Source organism: Pristis pectinata, chromosome 2 (assembly GCF_009764475.1).
Source record: "Pristis pectinata isolate sPriPec2 chromosome 2, sPriPec2.1.pri, whole genome shotgun sequence".
In the NCBI taxonomy this organism is placed as follows: domain Eukaryota; kingdom Metazoa; phylum Chordata; class Chondrichthyes; order Rhinopristiformes; family Pristidae; genus Pristis; species Pristis pectinata.
Window position 1 is genome coordinate 97888872 of NC_067406.1, and position 18351 is coordinate 97907222.

At 44.6% G+C, this 18351-nt stretch overlaps 1 protein-coding gene across 10 annotated transcripts in view; it reads right to left on the reverse strand.

Moving 5' to 3' along the window:
* Window positions 1–17628, reverse strand: part of LOC127586505 (protein transport protein Sec24B-like) — a 153437-nt gene extending 135809 nt beyond the window's left edge. For 4 of the 10 annotated variants that reach the window (XM_052044558.1, XM_052044580.1, XM_052044521.1 and 1 more), the window contains exon 1: window positions 17431–17627. The gene's annotated coding sequence lies outside the window, so the exon portion shown is untranslated. Of the gene's footprint in view, window positions 1–13566; window positions 13681–17247 lie in introns of all 10 variants that reach the window. The other 6 variants (XM_052044565.1, XM_052044575.1, XM_052044529.1 and 3 more) reach the window with 4 other exon arrangements.
* Between the last annotated feature and the right edge of the window lie 723 nt (window positions 17629–18351).

An 18351-nucleotide genomic window follows, 5' to 3' on the forward strand; every position in this document is an offset into this window, starting at 1 on the left:
TTCTGTAGGCCCCCCCGGTAGCAACAGGGATGCTGAGGAGCAGATTGGGAGGCAGATTTTGGAAAGATGCAAAAATAACAGGGTTATTATCATGGAGGACTTCAACTTCCCAAATATTGATTGGCACCTGCTTAGTGCCAAAGGTTTAGATGGGGCAGAGTTTGTTAAGTGTGTCCAGGATGGATTCCTGTCACAGTATGTTGACAGGCCAACAAGAGGGAATGCCATATTAGATCTAGTTTTAGGTAATGAACCAGTTCAGGTGACAGACCTCTCAGTGGGTGAGCATTTGGGGGACAGCGACCACTGCTCCCTAACCTTTAGCATTGTTATGGACAGGGACAGGAGCAAAGAGGACAGGAAGATATTTAATTGGGGAAAGGTGAATTATGAGGCTATAAAGCAAGAACTTGAGAGTGTAAATTGGGATGACATTTTTGAAGGGAAATATACTATAGAGATGTGGTTGATGTTCAGGGATCTCTTGCAGGATGTTAGGGATAAATTTGTCCCAGTGAGGCAGAGAAGGAATGGCAGGGTGAAGGAACCATGGGTGACCAGAGAGGTGGAACAACTAGTTAGGAAGAAGGCGGCAGCATACATAAAGTGTAAGCAACAAGGATCAGATCGGGCTCGTGAGTAATATAGGGTAGCAAGGAATGAACTTAAGAAGGGGCTGAGGAGAGCAAGAAGGGGACATGAAAAGGCTTTGGTGAGTAGGGTTAAGGAAAATCCCAAGGCTTTTTTCTCGTACGTGAAGAGCAGAAGGATGGCTAGAGTAAAGGTAGGTCCGATTAAAGACAAAGGTGGGAAGATGCGCCTGGAAGCTGTGGAAGTGGGTGAGGTTCTCAATGAATACTTCTCTTCAGTATTCACCAAGGAGAGGGGTCTTGATGACGCTGAGGACAGTGTTGGTAAGGGTAATGTTCTAGCATGTAGATATCAAGAGAGAGGGTGTGCTGGAGCTGTTAGAAAATATTAGGACAGATAAGTCCCCGGGGCCTGACGGAATATGCCCTAGGTTACTCCGCGAGGTGAGGGAGGAGATTGCTGAACCGTTGGCTAGGATCTTTGAGTCCTCATTGTCTACGGGAATGGTACCGGAGGATTGGAGGGTGGCAAATGTTGTCCCTTTATTCAAAAAAGGTAGTAGGGATAGTCCAGGGAATTACAGACCTTTCATAGATTAAATGCTCAGATTATTTTCATTCAGGAGACTCACATCAGGAAGAAAGATAATCAACGTTTTTTTAGATTTTGGAGGGGTCTACAGTTCCATTCGAATTCACAAGCAAAGGTGAAAGGAGTTTCTATTTTTATAGACTCCTCAATTTCATTTGTCCATCATGAGACAATATCAGACCCAAATGGTAGATTTTTATTAATTACTGGTCTGCTTCATAATAAAAAAATTGTTATGGTTAATGTTTATGCGCCCAATGTAGATCACCCTGAATTTTTTAAACACCTATTTGCATTTTTTCCTAATTTAAATGAATACACTCTGATTATGGGTGGAGATTTTAACTGTTGTTTAAACCCTTCCATGGATAGCTCTATATCAAATCCTGCACTTCCAAACAAATCCGCTGTCTTTATTAATTCCTTTTTAGTTGAATCTGGAATTTTAGATGCTTGGAGATTTCTACACCCATATGATAAAGAATTTTCATTCTTTTCTCATGTTTATCATAACTACTCGAGGATTATTTTTTTATTGATGCTAGATTAGTTCCACTTACTATGGACTGTAAGTACGATGCAATTGCCATTTCTGATCATGCACCATTGACTTCATCAATTAAATTACCAGATGTATCCTTTGATGTCAGACAATGGCAATTTAATCCTTCTCTATTACCAGACTCAGTTTTCGTCCGATTTATCAAAGAACAGATTTCATTTCTCTTTTTAACTAATTTTACTGAAAAAAATTCCAGTGGGATAATATGGGATACTTTTAAAGCATATATCCGTGGTCAAATTATTTCATATTCCGCTGGTTTGAAAAAACAAACTAATAATGAAATACATATATTGGTTGACAAGATTAAAGAAACCGATAAAAAATATTCTGATACTCCGAATCTGGAACTTTTTAAAAAGAGAACAGAACTCCAATTACAACAGTTTATTATTAACATTTTCAATTGAAGATCTACTACCTAAAAACAAAAGTCAATTTTATATACATGGTGACAAATCTGGTAAATTATTGGCTAACCAATTGAAAGCTACTTTATCTAAACGTCAGATTAATAAAATTCATAAACCAGATGGTACCTACGCGATAGATCCTGTTCAAATCAACAAATCCTTTCAAGAATTTTATTCTTCTTTATACCAATCAGAATCCCCTGAGGATTCTAATGTATGAATTTTTAAGAGATCTGAAGATTCCCCAACTATCTTTAAATGAACGTTCTACATTAGATGCTCCCATTTTGGAGGAAGAAATAAAGAATGTGTGGCGACTCACCGTCTAGTCGGGCGAACCGGCTCGGCAGTCGGGTCGCGCGGCGTCGGAACGACGAGGCCCAAGATGGCGGCGGGCCTCGTCTTTCCAAGCGACGGGGAGAACCCGCGCGCGGGCAAGTCCTGATGACGTAGGACTTACGTCATTGCCGGTTGTTTTGAGCGGGAACATTCTCCCTTAAAGGGCCCGCGCAAGGTGGGAAAATAAACCAGTTCTGTTTGGCAATCCTCCGAGTAGAGTCTTGTTTTATTCCGCGGTAGCAACCGCTACATTGGTGACCCCGACGGTCCAAACTGCTTTTGGACCCGCGAAATGGACGGCGCAGCAGCCAACGCAGTGGCCCTCAAGCTGCCCACCTTTTGGTCACTTCGGCCCAGCGTCTGGTTTGACCAGGCCGAAGCGCAATTCCACCTTCGGCAGATCACCTCCGACTCCACGAAGTACTACCATGTGGTTAGCTCTCTGGACCAGGAGACAGCCGCCCAGGTTGGAGACTTCATCCAGTCGCCTCCGGAGGAAGATAAGTACCCGGCTTTCAAAGACCTTTTGATCCGGACCTTCGGCCTCTCCCGTCGTGAGCGCGCCGCCCGCCTGCTTCATCTGGATGGCCTGGGGGACAGATCCCCATCCACCCTAATGAATGAGATGCTGGCATTGGCCGAGGGTCACAAGCCATGCCTGATGTTCGAACAGGCCTTCCTCGAACAGCTCCCCGATGACATCCACTTGTTGCTAGCTGACGCCGACTTCAGCAACCCCCGTGAGGTGGCCGCCCGGGCAGATGTCCTGTGGAGGGCCAAGCGCGAGAGCGGTTCGTCCGTCAGTCCAATCACCAGGCCGCGAGCCCAACGCCCGCCTCGCCCGGCCCCAGCAACCGAGCAGCCACGCCCCAGGAACGCAGACGACGACACGGGTGACCAGCTGTGCTTCTACCATCAGAGGTGGGGTGCGGAGGCCCGTCGATGCCGCCCACCCTGCAAGTTTCAGGGAAACGCCAGGGCCAGCCGCCGCTGATGGCTACGGCGGCTGGCCGCCGACAGAGCCTCCTCTTCGTTCAGGACAAGAAATCTGGACGGCGTTTCCTCGTTGATACTGGAGCGGAGGTCAGTATTTTGCCCCCGACAGGACGCGACACTCGTGACAGGCCACCAGGTCCTCTACTCAATGCCGCCAACGGTACAACGATACGGTCTTTCGGCACCCGTACGCTTCAATTACACTTTGGCGGCAGCCGTTTTACCTGGACCTTTACCCTTGCCACCGTCGCCCGACCACTCCTAGGAGCCGATTTCCTTCGGGCCCACAACCTGTTAGTCGACCTGCGAAGGAAGCGGTTAGTCCACTCTAGTACTCTCCGGACCTATCCCCTGGGAGAAATCAGCCCACCAGCCCCGCGCCTGGACTCCATTTCCCTTTCTGGCGACGATTTCGCCAAGCTCCTAGCCGAATTCCCATCGATTTTGGCACCTTCGTTTACAAATTCTAGGCCCACACACGGGGTACGACACCACATCATTACCACAGGGCCACCCCTTCATGCCCGTGCACGACGATTACCTCCAGACAAGCTCCGCCTGGCAAAGGAAGAGTTCCGTCACATGGAGGAGCTGGGGATTGTTCTCAGGTCAGACAGCCCCTGGGCCTCCCCCCTGCACATGGTCCCCAAAGCCACCGGAGGGTGGAGGCCCTGCGGCGACTACCGCAGGCTGAATGACGCCATCACCCCGGACCACTATCCCATCCCTCACATCCAGGACTTCGCAGCGAACTTACACGGGGCCCGCATCTTTTCCAAAGTCGACCTCGTTAGGGGATACCACCAAATCCCGGTCCATCCGGATGACGTCCCCAAAACTGCCATTATCACCCCATTCGGCCTGTTAGAATTCCTTCGGATGCCGTTCGGCCTTAAGAACGCCGCGCAGACCTTCCAGCGGCTGATGGACGCGGTAGGCCGAGACCTGGACTTCATGTTCATTTACTTGGACGACATACTGATCGCCAGCCGTAACCGCCAGGAACACCTTTCCCACCTCCGCCAGCTGTATTCCCGCCTCCGCGATTTCGGCCTCACGATCAACCCGTCCAAGTGCCAATTCGGACTTGACTCTATTGATTTCCTCGGCCACAAAATCACCAGCGACGGGGCAACACCCCTACCCGCCAAGGTGGATGCTATCCGCCATTTTGCCCGCCCCAACACAGTCAAAGGCCTACAGGAATTCCTTGGGATGGTCAACTTTTACCATCGTTTCATCCCTGCAGCAGCCCGTATCATGCGCCCTCTGTTCTCGCTGCTGGCTGGTAAGGGCAAGGACATCACCTGGACTGACGAGGCTGCGGCTGCTTTCGTTAAGGCTAAAGACGCCCTGGCAGATGCCACGATGCTGGTACACCCCAGGACTGACGTCCCGACTGCCCTCACGGTAGACGCGTCCAACACCGCGGTAGGTGGGGTACTGGAACAGCTACTCGAAGGCCGCTGGCAATCCTGGGCATTTTTCAGCAAGCACCTTAGACCACCCGAACTGAAGTACAGCGCTTTTGGTCGGGAACTTCTAGCGCTGTATCTGGCGGTCCGGCATTTCCGATACTTTCTAGAAGGCAGGCCTTTCACCGCTTTCACCGATCATAAGCCTCTGTCCTTTGCCTTCTCCAAAGTCTCCGATCCCTGGTCAGCTCGTCAGCAGAGACATTTATCCTACATTTCCGAGTTCACAACTGACATTCAACATGTCTCCGGAAAGGATAATGTCGTTGCTGATGCACTTTCCAGACCAACCATCCACAACCTATCCTTGGGTGTCGACTACACGGCCCTAGCTGACGCACAGCAAGCCGACGACGAACTGCCCAGCTACAGAACCGCAGTCTCGGGTCTGCAGCTCCGAGATTTCTTGGTTGGTCCAGGTCAGCGGACCCTACTTTGCGACGTTGCGACTGGTCAGCCCCGCCCTATAGTCCCTGCAGCCTGGCGGAGACGCGTTTTTGACTCGGTACATGGGTTGGCGCACCCGTCCATCAGATCTACTGTCCGACTGGTCGCCAGCAAGTTTGTCTGGCATGGCCTGCGCAAACAGGTCACTGAGTGGGCCAGGACTTGTCCGCACTGCCAGACGTCAAAAATCCAGCGACACACCAAGGTCCCACCACAGCAGTTCGAGCCTACCCGTAGGAGGTTCGACCATATACACGTCGACCTCGTGGGCCCTCTGCCGGTTTCAAGAGGAGCCCGGTACCTCCTTACCATCGTGGACCGGTTCACGAGGTGGCCTGAGGCAACCCCCCTGACTGACATCACAACTGATTCCTGCGCCCGGGCGCTGCTCACAACTTGGGTCTCACGTTTTGGCGTTCCGGCCCACATCACTTCAGACAGAGGCACCCAATTCACTTCCAGTCTCTGGGCTGCATTAGCGAACCTGCTCGGGATGCAGCTGCACACCACCACGGCCTACCATCCTCAATCAAACGGGTTGGTGGAACGTTTTCACCGCCATCTGAAATCGGCCTTGATGGCTCGCCTGAAGGGTCCTAACTGGGTTGATGAGCTGCCTTGGGTCCTGCTCGGCATACGCACTGCCCCCAAAGAAGACCTCCGCACTTCGTCAGCTGAGCTTGTATACGGGGCGCCACTAGTTGTCCCCGGGGATTTCATACCTGCCCTTCGGGACCAAGGGGAACAACCCCCAGCAGTCCTACAAAGACTGTGTGAGAAGCTTGGCGCCTTGGCCCCGATCCCCACCTCACGGCACGGTCAAGCCCCATCCTGCCAGCCCAAGGAACTACAGGACTGTAAGTTTGTTTTCGTTCGCAGGGGCACATCTCGGGCGCCACTGCAACGACCATATGAGGGACCGTTCCGAGTCATACGGAATAACGGATCCACTTTTATTTTGGACATTGGAGGCAGGGAACAGGTTTTCACGGCGGACCGCCTCAAACCGGCCCATTTGGATCTGCAACAGCCTGTCGAGGTTGCCACGCCGCGACGCAGAGGCCGCCCCCCTAAGCGGCAGCTGGCACAGCCCACGGACCTTGGGGATTGTATCGCCGGTTCTGGGGGGGGTTGTGTGGCGACTCACCGTCTAGTCGGGCAAACCGGCTCGGCAGTCGGGTCGCGTGGCGTCGGAGCGACGAGGCCCAAGATGGCGGCGGGCCTCGTCTTTCCGAGTGACGGGGAGAACCCGCACGCGGGAAAGTCCCGATGACGTAGGACTTACGTCATTGCCGGTTGTTTTGGGCGGGAACCTTCTCCCTTAAAGGGCCCGCGCAAGGCGGAAAAATAAACCAGTTCTGTTTGACAATCCTCCGAGTAGAGTCTTGTTTTATTCCGCGGTAGCAACCGCTACAAAAGTAATATTTTCAATGAATTCGGGTAAAGCACCCGGCCCTGACGGATATACAGCTGAATTTTTAAAAACCTTTTCTGATATTCTTGCTCCCTGGTTAGCCAAAATTTTTAAAGGTGCCCTATCAGTGGGTAAAATACCACAATCTTTCTATGAAGCAACTATTTCTTTAATTCTTAAAAAGGATAAAGATCCCACTGATTGTGCATCTTATAGACCTATTTCTTTATTAAATGTAGATTCAAAAATATTTTCCAAAATATTGGCCTTTAGACTGGAAAAGGTTCTCCCACAAATTATCTCTGAAGACCAGACAGGATTTATTCAGAATCGTTACTTACATTTTAATATCAGGAGATTAACGAATATTATATATACCCCTTCATCCCAAATTTCAGAATGTGTTGTTTCACTAGATGCTGAAAAGGCATTTGACAGAGTCGAATGGGAATATCTATTCAATACACTTCAAAAATTTAATTTTAGCCCTAAATTTATATCTGCGATTAAAATGATTTATTATACACCTACGGCTTCAATACTTACTAATAATCAAAGGTCTACTTTGTTTAGGCTTTTTCGAGGTACTAGACAAGGTTGCCTGTTAAGCCCTTTATTATTTGATATTGCTTTAGAACCCTTGGCTATTGCACTTCGGGACTCTTCAAATGTATGTGGCATTACTCACGGACAGATGATTCATAAGATTCTCTACGCAGATGACCTGTTACTTTATATTTCTAATCCAGACGAATCTATCCCCGCACTACTATCACTAATAGATCAGTTTAGTGTTTTTTCTGGCTATAGATTAAATCTTAATAAGAATGAACTTTTTCCATTGAATATGCAAACCCCAATTTATAGCCAATTACCTTTGAGATTGGTAACTGACTATTTTATGCATTTAGGTGTTAAAATTACCAAGAAACATAAGGACTTACTTAAAGCTTATCTATTGCCTTTAATTGACCATGTTAAGCAATTATTTACTAAGTGGTCTCCACTGTCTTTATCATTGGTAGGCCGAATTAATGCGATTAAGATGAATATTTTACCAAAATTTTTATATTTATTTCAACTTTTGTCCCAAAATCTTTTTTTGACATTATTGATTCTAAAATTCTTTCATATATTTGGCAGCATAAAAACCCAAGGTTAAGTAAGAAATATTTACAAAAACTAAAAAAGGGATGGTGGTTTGCCGTTGCCTAACTTTAGATTATATTATTGGGCAATTAATATCAGATATTTAATTTTTTGGATACAAGATTCTGATGTAATTCAATGCCCCAAATGGGTATGCCTTGAGCACCAATCAGTTCTTGAATTTTCATTAGTTTCTATTTTAGGTGCTTCACTCCCTTTTGCACTTACCAAATTAAGTAAACATACGACTAACCCAATTGTTAAACATACAATGTGAATATGGTTTCAATTTCGTAAATTTTTTGGATTGAATAAATTTAATTTGTCAAGTCCCATTCAATCTAATTTTTTCTTTCATCCATCCAGAGCTGACTCAGCTTTTTCCACATGGAAAAGGAAGGGAATAGTATGTTTTCGTGATCTATTCATTGATAACTGTTTTTCATCCTTTGAACAATTGTGTAATAAATAAAATTTGCGTAGACCACACTTTTTTTCGATATTTGCAGATTAGAAATTCTTTAAAAACTACTATACCCTCTTTTCTGACACCTTACAAAATTGAAACTACGGAAAAAGTTTTAGGTCTTAATCCTTATCAGAAGGGCTTGATAGTAATAATTTATGATTTAATTATGAAAATACGTCTAGAATCATTAGACAAAATTAAGAATGAATGGGAAAGTGAACTCCAACCTATAGAGACTTGGAAGAAAATTCTTCATTTAGTTAATACATCGTCAATGTGTGCCAGACACTCGTTGATACAGTTTAAGGTAGTCCACAGGACCCATATGTCCAAAGATAAGTTAGCTCGTTTTTATAGCCATATAAATCCTATATGTAATAGATGTAAATCGAATGTGGCTTCTTTGACACATATGTTTTGGTCCTGTCCTCTTCTGGAAAAATATTGGAAAGACATTTTTAACATTATTTCAAACGTATTGGAGACTGATTTACAACCTCACCCTATCACTGCAATTTGTGGATTACCAAGGATAGAGTCTGGCCATATATCTGCTTCTGCTAACCGTATGTTTGCTTTTGTTACATTAACGGCCAAATGATCCATTTTGTTTAAATGGAAGGATCCAATACCCCCCACTTTCAAGGATCCATTTTCAATGGTTTTCTCAAACTATATCATGTTTAAACTTGGGGAAAAAATTAGGAGTGCTACTGTTGATCCTTCGCTTAAATTTGAAGATATTTGGAGTCCATTTATTCAATATTTTCACATGATGTAGATCCCCTTTCAATAACTTTCCAACTTGGAGGACCATAATAAAAGCAACATAATATTGCTCTGTTTCTACTGAGAAATTTTAGTTCAGATTTTTTTCTTTTTTTTGTTGTTTGTTTTTTTTTTAAAATTGTTTTTTGTTTACAATTTTTCTTATTGATTTGGGCTTTTTTTAATTTATATAATAAATCTTTTTCTTTCCCTTCTTTTCTATTATATTCATTTACTAAGAGATGGTTGGACCTACAGATTTTTTTTTATATTTTATTGTTCTTTATGATTATCTATGCTATGATTGTTATCTTGATCTCTTTGTATTACATGTATAAATATTGATGCTATATATCAATCTGTATTAATTTGAAAACTAATAAAAAGATTGAAAAAGAAAGAAAGGGAATTACAGACCAGTTAGCCTTGCATCTATGGTGGGTAAGCTGTTGGAAAGGATTTTTAGAGAGACTATCTATGAGCATTTAGAGAACCATGGACTGATTAGGGACAGCCAGCATGGCTTTGTGAAGGGAAGATCTTGCCTCACAAGTCTGATAGCGTTCTTTGAGGAGGTGACCAGGAAGATTTATGAGGGTAGTGCAGTAGATGTGGGCTACATGGATTTTAGTAAGGCATTTGACAAGGTTCATGATTTAATATACTTCTATCAGGTCACTCCTCAACCTCTGATGCTCCAGAAAAAACAATCCAAGTTGTCTAACCTCTCCTAGCCAATACACTCCAATCCAGGCAACATCCTGGGAATCTCTTCCATACCCTTTCTGAACTCTCCAAATCCTTCCTATAGTGTGGCAACCAGAACTGCACGCAATACTCCAAATGTGGCCGCACTAAATTTTTATACTGCTGCAACATGACTTCCAATTTATGTAATCAATGCCCCGACCAATAAAGGCAAGCATACCATACACCTTCTTTACCAGCCTATCCACCTGTGTTGCCAGCTTCAGGGAGCTATGGACTTAACACCCAAGATTTCTCTATACATTAATGTTCCTAGGGGTCCTGCCATTTACTGTATACTTTCAACTGCATTTGACCTCCCAAAGTGCAACACCTCACATTTGTCCAGATTAAACCCCATCTGCCATTTCTCTGCCCATATTCCCAGCTGGTCTATATCCTGCTGCATCCTTTGACAACCTTCCTCACTATCCACAACTCCGGCAATTTTCATGTCATCTACAAACTTACTAATCAGACCACCTACATTTTCATCCAAATCATTTATATATATTTCAAACAACAGAGGTCCCAGCACTGATCCTTGCAGAACACCAATGGTCACAGACCTCCAGTAAGAAACACACCCCTCCACCACTTACCCTTGTCTTCTATGACCAAGGCAATTTTGTGTCCAATTTACCGTGGATCCCATGTGACTTAATCTTCTGGTCCAGCTTACCATGAGGACCTTCTCAAATGCTTTACTAAAGTCCACGTACACAACATCCACTGTCCTACCCTCATCAATCGTCTTCATCTCCTCAAAAAACTCAATCAAGTTCAAAAGACATGACCTGCACTACAGAAAGCCACGCTGGCTATCTCTAATAAACCTATGCTTTTCCAAACGTGAGTAAATCCTGTCCCTGAGAATCTGATGCAAGGCTCACCAGTTTAGTTTTCTGGATTATCCCTGTTGTCCTTCTTAACAACAAAAACAACAGTGACTATTCTCCAGTCCTCCAGGACCTCGACTTTGGCTAAAGAGGATACAAAGATATCATTCAAAACCCCAGCAATCTACTGTCTTGCCTCCATCAATATCCTGGGACACCCAACACCACCTCCTTCTTAATAATGACATGCTACAGAATATCAACATGTCCTTCCCTGATCAGATCATCCATTTCTTTCTGCATGGTGAAAATCAATGTGAAGTACTCATTTAGGACCTTGTCCACTTCCTCTGGATCCATGCATAAATTCCCTCCTTTCTCCATGAGTGGATATACTATCCCTTCCCTAACTACACTCTTGCTCTTAATATCCCTTGGGACTCTCCTGAATTCTACTTGCCAAGGACATTTCATGGCCTCTTTTAGCCCTCCTAATTCCTTGTTTTTCATGCTTCCTTTATATTCCTCGAGGGCCTTGTCAGCTTTCTAAGCCTTATATTGGCTTCCTTTCTCTTTTTGACTAACATCTCTTGTTGTCCAAGGTTCTTGAACTTTGCCATTCTTAACTTTCATCCTCACAGGAACATGTTGGTCCTGAAATCTAACCAGCTTGGCCTAAAACGGACCTCCATGTCAGATCAGGATTTACCCCCAATCGCTCCCAATTTACTCTCCCCAGATCCTCCTTCGTACTATTGTAATTAGCCTTATCCCAATTTCTTAGAACAGTATGTAGACATTCCGTCTACATACTGTTCTAAGAAACACTCTTTGATATAGCTAACAAATTCTGGCACTGTTTTGTTTCTGGTCCTTGAATTAATTGTTCCTTCACGGTAAATGTTACCCCACATTCCATTGTGTGCTTATTTTATACAACAATCTTTTGCATTACACCTTAGAACATACAACAGTTCACCACACGAACAGGCCCTTCGGCCCACTATGTCTGTGCCAACCATGATGCCAAATTAAACTAAACCTGTCTGCACATTAGTCACATGTACATCGAAACACACAGTGAAATACACCTTTTTGCGCAGTGTTCTGGGGGCAGCCCACAAGTGTCGCCACGCTTTCGGTGCCAATATAGCATGCCCACAATTTCATAACCTGTACGTCTTTGGAATGTGAGAGGAAACTGGAGCACCCAGAGAAAACCCATGCAGACACGGGAAGAACGTACAAACTCCTTGCAGACAGTGGCCAGATTTGAACCCGGGTCACTGGCGCTGTAAAGCATTTCACTAACCGCTACACTACTGTGCCTGCCCCTCCATATCCATATCCCTCCATTCCCTGCTGTTCATGTACCTGTCTAAATGCCTTTTAACCACCATACCGTGTCTGCTTCCAACACCACCCCTGCAGTGCGATCCAGACACCCACCACTCTCTGTGTAAAATACACACCCCACACATCTTTAAACTTTCCCCCTCTCAACTTATCGTTATGTCCTCTAGTATTTGACATTTCTACCCTGGGAAAAAGACTCTATCTACCCTATCTGTGCTCTCATAATTTTGTAAACTTCCATCAGGTCTCCCCTCAGCCTCTGACACTCCAGAGAAAACAATCCAAGTTTGTCCAACCTCTCCTTATGGTTAATACTCTCTAATCCAGCCAGCATCCTGGTGAACCTCTTCGGCACCCACTCCAAAGCCTCAACATCCTTTCTATAATGGGGCTACCAGAACTGCATACAATACTCCAAATGCAGCCTCACCAATGTTTTATACAGCTGCAGCGTGATTTCCTGACTCTTATACTCAATGCCCCGATTAATGCTACCTCCTGTTCAATGAGGCAGGTAAAATTAGTGATCTTGTAGTTAGGGATCCTCTTGTAAAGAGTGACCATAGTATGACTGAATTTCTCATACAAATGGAGGGTGCAATAGTTTGACCTAAAACCAGTGTATTCTGCCCAAACAAAGGAGACTACAACAAAATGAGGGAAGAGTTGGCTAGTATAAACTGGAACATAGGCTATATGGTGGGGCAGTTGAAGAACAGTGGAAGACTTTCAAAGAGATTTTTCACAGTGCTCAACAAAAGTATATTCCAATTAAAGCAAGGACACGAAGGGTGGGGAGAGCCAGCTTTGGATAACGAAGGAAATAAAAGAAGGCATCAGGCTAAAAGCCCATGTGTAGTGGGAAACTGGAAGAATGGGAAAACTTTAAAAAGCAACAAAGAGCCACTAAGCAAGCAATACGGAAAGGGAAGATAGATTATGAAAGTAAACTCCTACAAAATATAAGAAAAGATAGTAAAAGTTTTTATAAATATATAAAGCAGAAAAGGGTGGCTAAAGTGAATGTAGGGCCCTTGGAAGATGAGAAGGGGGAATTAATATTGGGTGATGTGGAAATGGCTGAAGCCTTGAATGACTATTTTGTGTCAGTCTTCATGGTGGAGGATGATTCCTTTGTCTCCACAGATCCTGCCTGACCCACTGAGTTCCTCCATCAGCTTGGCTTTCACTCCAAAATATTGTTTGCCTTTTTAACCACTGTTGGACCTGCCTGCTAACATTTTGTGATTCATGCACAAGAACACCCGGATCACTCATTTGTAGTAAAGTACCCACCATCATTATTAGCTGGACACGAAGAAAATGATAACATGATTGGACAGAGTTAACATATTATGAAAGAGAACATGCATTTGACAAATATAATATCTTTTTCAGAAAGTAACTTACAGAATTGATAAGGCAGAACCACTAGTAGTGGTTATGACTTTTAAGAGCATTTGTCATGGCAGGACCCCTGGCATTGATGTACAGAGGGATCTTGAGGTCCAAGTCCATAGCTCCCTGAAAGTGGCAACATAAGTAGACAAGGCGGTAAAGAAAGCATATGGCATGCTTGCCTTCATAAGAAATAAGAGCAGGAGGAGGACATCTGGCCCATTGAGCCTTCTCTGCCATTCAATAAGATCATGGCTGATCTAGCCAAATTCCCCCAAATCTTGAGGCTATGTCCCCTAGTTCTAGTCTTACCTACCAGTAGAAAAAACCTTCCTGCCTCTATCTTATGTATCTCCTTCATAATTTTTTATATTTCTATAAGATACAGAAAGTAAGTATAGTCCCAGGTGACTCACTCTCTCCTCAAAGGCTAACCCTCTGATCGCCGGAATCAACCCGATGAACCTCCTCTGCACCACCTCCAAAGCTAGTATGTCTTTCCTCAAGTAAGGAGATCAGAATTGCACGCAGTACTCCAAGTGCAGCCTCACCAGTGCCCTGTACAGTTGCAGCATGACCTCCCTGCTCTTAAATTCAATCCTACTGGCAATGAAGGCCAATATTCCACTTGCCTTCTTGATAACCTGTTGCACCTGCAAACCAACCTTTTGCCATTCATGCACCAGCACTCCCAAGTCCCTCTGCTATCAGCATACTGCAATCTTTCACTATTTAAATAAGAATGTAATCTTCTATTTTTTTTCTCCCAATGTGGATGACCTCGCATTTACCAACATTGTACTCCATCTGCCAGACCCTTGCTCACTCACTTAAGCTATCTATCTCTCTCTGCAGACTCTCCACATCCTCTGCACAATTTGCTTTTCCACTCAATTTAGTGTCATCAGCAAACTTAGATATGCTACACTCAGTCCCCTCTTCCAAATCGTTAACGTATATCATGAACAGCTGTAGGCCCAGCACCAATCCCTGCGATACCCTGCCCACCACAGATTGCCAACCAGAGAATCGCCCATTTATCCCAACTCTCTGCCATCTATTGGTTAACCATCCTCTATCCATGCCAATACATTACCCCCAACTCCATGCATCCTTATCTTATGGGTAAGTCTTTCATGCGGCACCTTATCAAATGCCTTCTGGAAATCCAAGTATACAACATCCACCTGTTCCCCTCTATCCACTGCGCTCATTATATCCTCAAAGAGCTCCAGTAAGTTTGTCAAACAGGACCTGCCCTTCCTGAATCCATGCTCTGTCTGCCTGATGGAACCACTTCTATCCAGATGTCTCGCTATTTCTTAATGATAGCTTCAAGCATTTTCCTGACTAAAGACATCAAGCTTACTATAGTTACCTGCCTTTTGCCTACATCCTTCTTTAGACAGTAGCATGACATTCGCCGTCTTCCAATCCACCGGGAGGTACCCAGAATCCAGACAATTTTGGTAAATTATCACAAATGCCTCTACTATAACTTCCAGCATTTCTTTCAGTAGTTTGGGATGCATTCCATCCGGACCAAGGGACTTGTCTACCTTCAGGCCCACTAGTTTGCTCAGCACTATCTCTTTAGTGATAGTGATTGTATCAAGGTCCTTATCTCCCACTGCATCCATAACATCTCTCTCTGGCATGTTAGATGTGTCCTCCATTGTGAAGAGTGACACAAAATAATCATTCAAATCCTCAGCCTCGAGGAGTGGATCCAGATAAGGGAGGGATGTTGGGCAGATGGGAACAGGAGGGGTTTGGGTGTTCCTGGGTGTTTGAGAGGGCCTGGGTGGATCAGAAGGAAAGAGAAAGGAACAGAGGTGGTATGGGTTACCTGAAATTAGAGAATTCAATGTTCATACCATTGGGTTGTAGAATACCTAGGTGGAATATGCTGTTCCTCTAGTTTGCATTTGGCCTCACCCTGGCAGTAGAGGAGGCCGAGGTCAGACAGATTGGCATGGGAATGAGGAGGGGAGTTAAAACAGCTTGCTACCAGGAGCTTGAGATGGCCATTGAGGACATAGCGCAGATGCTCAGCAAAGCGGTCGCCTAGTCTGCTCTTGGTCTCGCCGAAACAAGAAGTACCAAATGTAATATACAATGTTTTGGCCTTTATTGCAAAGGGGTTGGTAGGTATTGGTGATTGATAGGAATAGGGAGATATTGTTATAATTCTACAGGGTTTTGGTGTGGCCGCTGTTCAGGTCCCCTTATTTAAAAAAGGATATAGTAACATCAGAGGCAGTCCAAAGGACATTCACCAGGCTAATTCCTGGGATAAGAGCGCTAAACAGTTTGGGTCTGTATTTCTTGAAATTTAGAAGAATGAGGGGTTACCTTATTGAAATATACAAGATCCTAGGGGGCACTGACGTTGAGATATTTTCACTGGTGAGAGAGCCTTGAACAAGGGGACATACCTACAAGGTCCAGTCATTTAAAACTGAGGTATGTAGCCATTTCTTCTCTCAGAGAGTGGAAAATATCTGGAATTCTCTGTCCCAGAGGGGGGTGGGGTGGGGTGGGGTGGGGTGGGGTGGGGTGGAGGGGGGTGGGGTGGGGTTGGGGGCTAAAGCATCAAAAGTATTTAAGACGCAGATAGATAAATATCTGAAAGATGATGCATTTGAGGAGTCTGGGTAACAGGCACATATGAAGAGTTGAGGCCAGCATTGATCAGCCATGATCATATATAAAGGCAGGGCAGGCTTGAGAGGCCTACTCCTGCTCCTATTTTCTTGTGATGGGTATAGCTAATCTCTCCCCCTCCCTTCTTGAAGGAAACAATCATATTTCTACCTTCTGAACTGCTGAGAATTTTCCAGAAATAAGGAATTTTGACAGATAATTAATTCACCTATCAACTCTACAGTCACTACTTTTAAAACCCTTGGATGCAGGTTGTCAGATTTGTCAACTTTTTAGTTTCTACACTCTAATTTCTTATTTTCAACCTTCTCGTTAATGTTCATCAGTGAAATTGGTCCTTACATTTCACGTGCGATAATATATATTCCAAGCATGTAATCCTTATGTTAGATTACACAAAATCAGTTTAAGAATTCAAAAGAAAAAAAGAGTATAACAACATTAGGGAAAATGAGGAAAAGTTTAAACTCAATTAAGTAAATCATGATCAGAAGATTAAGACAAGTAACAATACAAAGCAGGTAGAAGCACAACAAGAGTTAAACCACACAAAAATATAAACAGGAAAAGCTCAAAAAATATTCCATTCAAAGTCTAAGAAGTCAACGACGCTTAACTTTACTAATTTAACAGGAAGTCCCGTTTAGTTGCCCCAATAAATTACTGATCCGAATATAGAATTTATTTAGTATAGAAATATCTGTAGTATAGAATTTGCACCGTCCATTAATATGTTTTTGGAAATGGATGTGCATAAATCTCCGACACTTGTCTCTTCTCCGCAGAAGGCTTAGGCCCAATCCTCTGCCCAGGTTAAATTTGAGAAGTGCCCAAGCCACGGTGCAGTCGGGCTGGCTTGGGCAGGCTCTTCCACAACCTAGGAGAGAGGCCTACAACCAGTGCAAAGTTTAAAATTCAACAACCAAGTGCACCAAAAAAAATCAAATTAAACCGCCTATGTTTTTTTGCGGGAGGGGGTGGGGCTGCTGGTGGGGACAGAAAGGAAACATTTGCTTTAAAACAAACCCACGAAGTGCTGCAGCTCGAGGCCTGAAAACGCTCCCATCCCCGACTCCACTCGAGGTGCAACAACCGAAAGGCCGCCAGGCCACCCTCACGGGGAACGGATCAACAACCCTCCCCACGCCTTTCTCAGCAGTCCCAACGTCCTGTCGACTCCTCCAAGAGCCGTGATATCCGAGGGAATACCTTTCCACTGATGTCCCGGCTACGCTCCTGCAGCCGTCCCCATGCCCCGAACGCAGCCCGGCTGCTCCACAGCACCACACAGCGGCCAAACAAACACCAGGCTCAGCACCCTCCTCTCAACCAGTCTTCATCTGAAAACCTTCAACAATGTCCAATAGATTCAGACTGGAACCTCATTCAGTGGTACTGCTCCCACGGCGTTCCTTACTTGAGTTACAACAGTGTAGACAGAGTCATGGCTTACTCCAGGTTGTATGTTAAGAAACAATTTTTCACTGTCTTCACAATTCATGAGGATGAAATAGTTTTAGATTGCCAGCAAACAAATGTCAGTTGGAAAAGAAAGCTGCACTTCACCTCCAACAAGATTCCTGCTGAAGTGAAGATAATTGCTAGCATAAATGGTGTCCTGATGCAGGGTTTCAACCCGAAACGTCGACAATTCCTTTCCTCCCACGGACGCTGCTCGACCCGCTGAGTTCCTCTAGCAGATTGTTTGTTGCTGCATAAATGGGAAAGTGTTCAACCTGTATGTTGGAAAAGTTCAAGGATGTTTTCAAAGCCACCTTGAAAAATATAACATCTCCACACACCAATGGGAGTTCCTGGCCTATGACCATTCAAAAATGAGAAGGAGCATTTGAGATGACAGATTTGTATGCTGAAGCGTACACACTCAAGGTAAACAATGGAAGGACCAGAATTTACCAACCCAGGAGCCAGTCTGACCGTTTAGTGCATCTTGTCCCACCTGTGAGTTTGTGGGTTTCACAGTGGCTTCATCTGTGTAGATGAACTGCAGATTCTGGAAACCTGAAGTAAAAATCACAAAACATTCGAAATGCTCAGCAATTATGGCAGCATATGTGGACAAAAAAAAAACAAAATTATTGTTTCAGATTGATCATAACCAGGAAAACT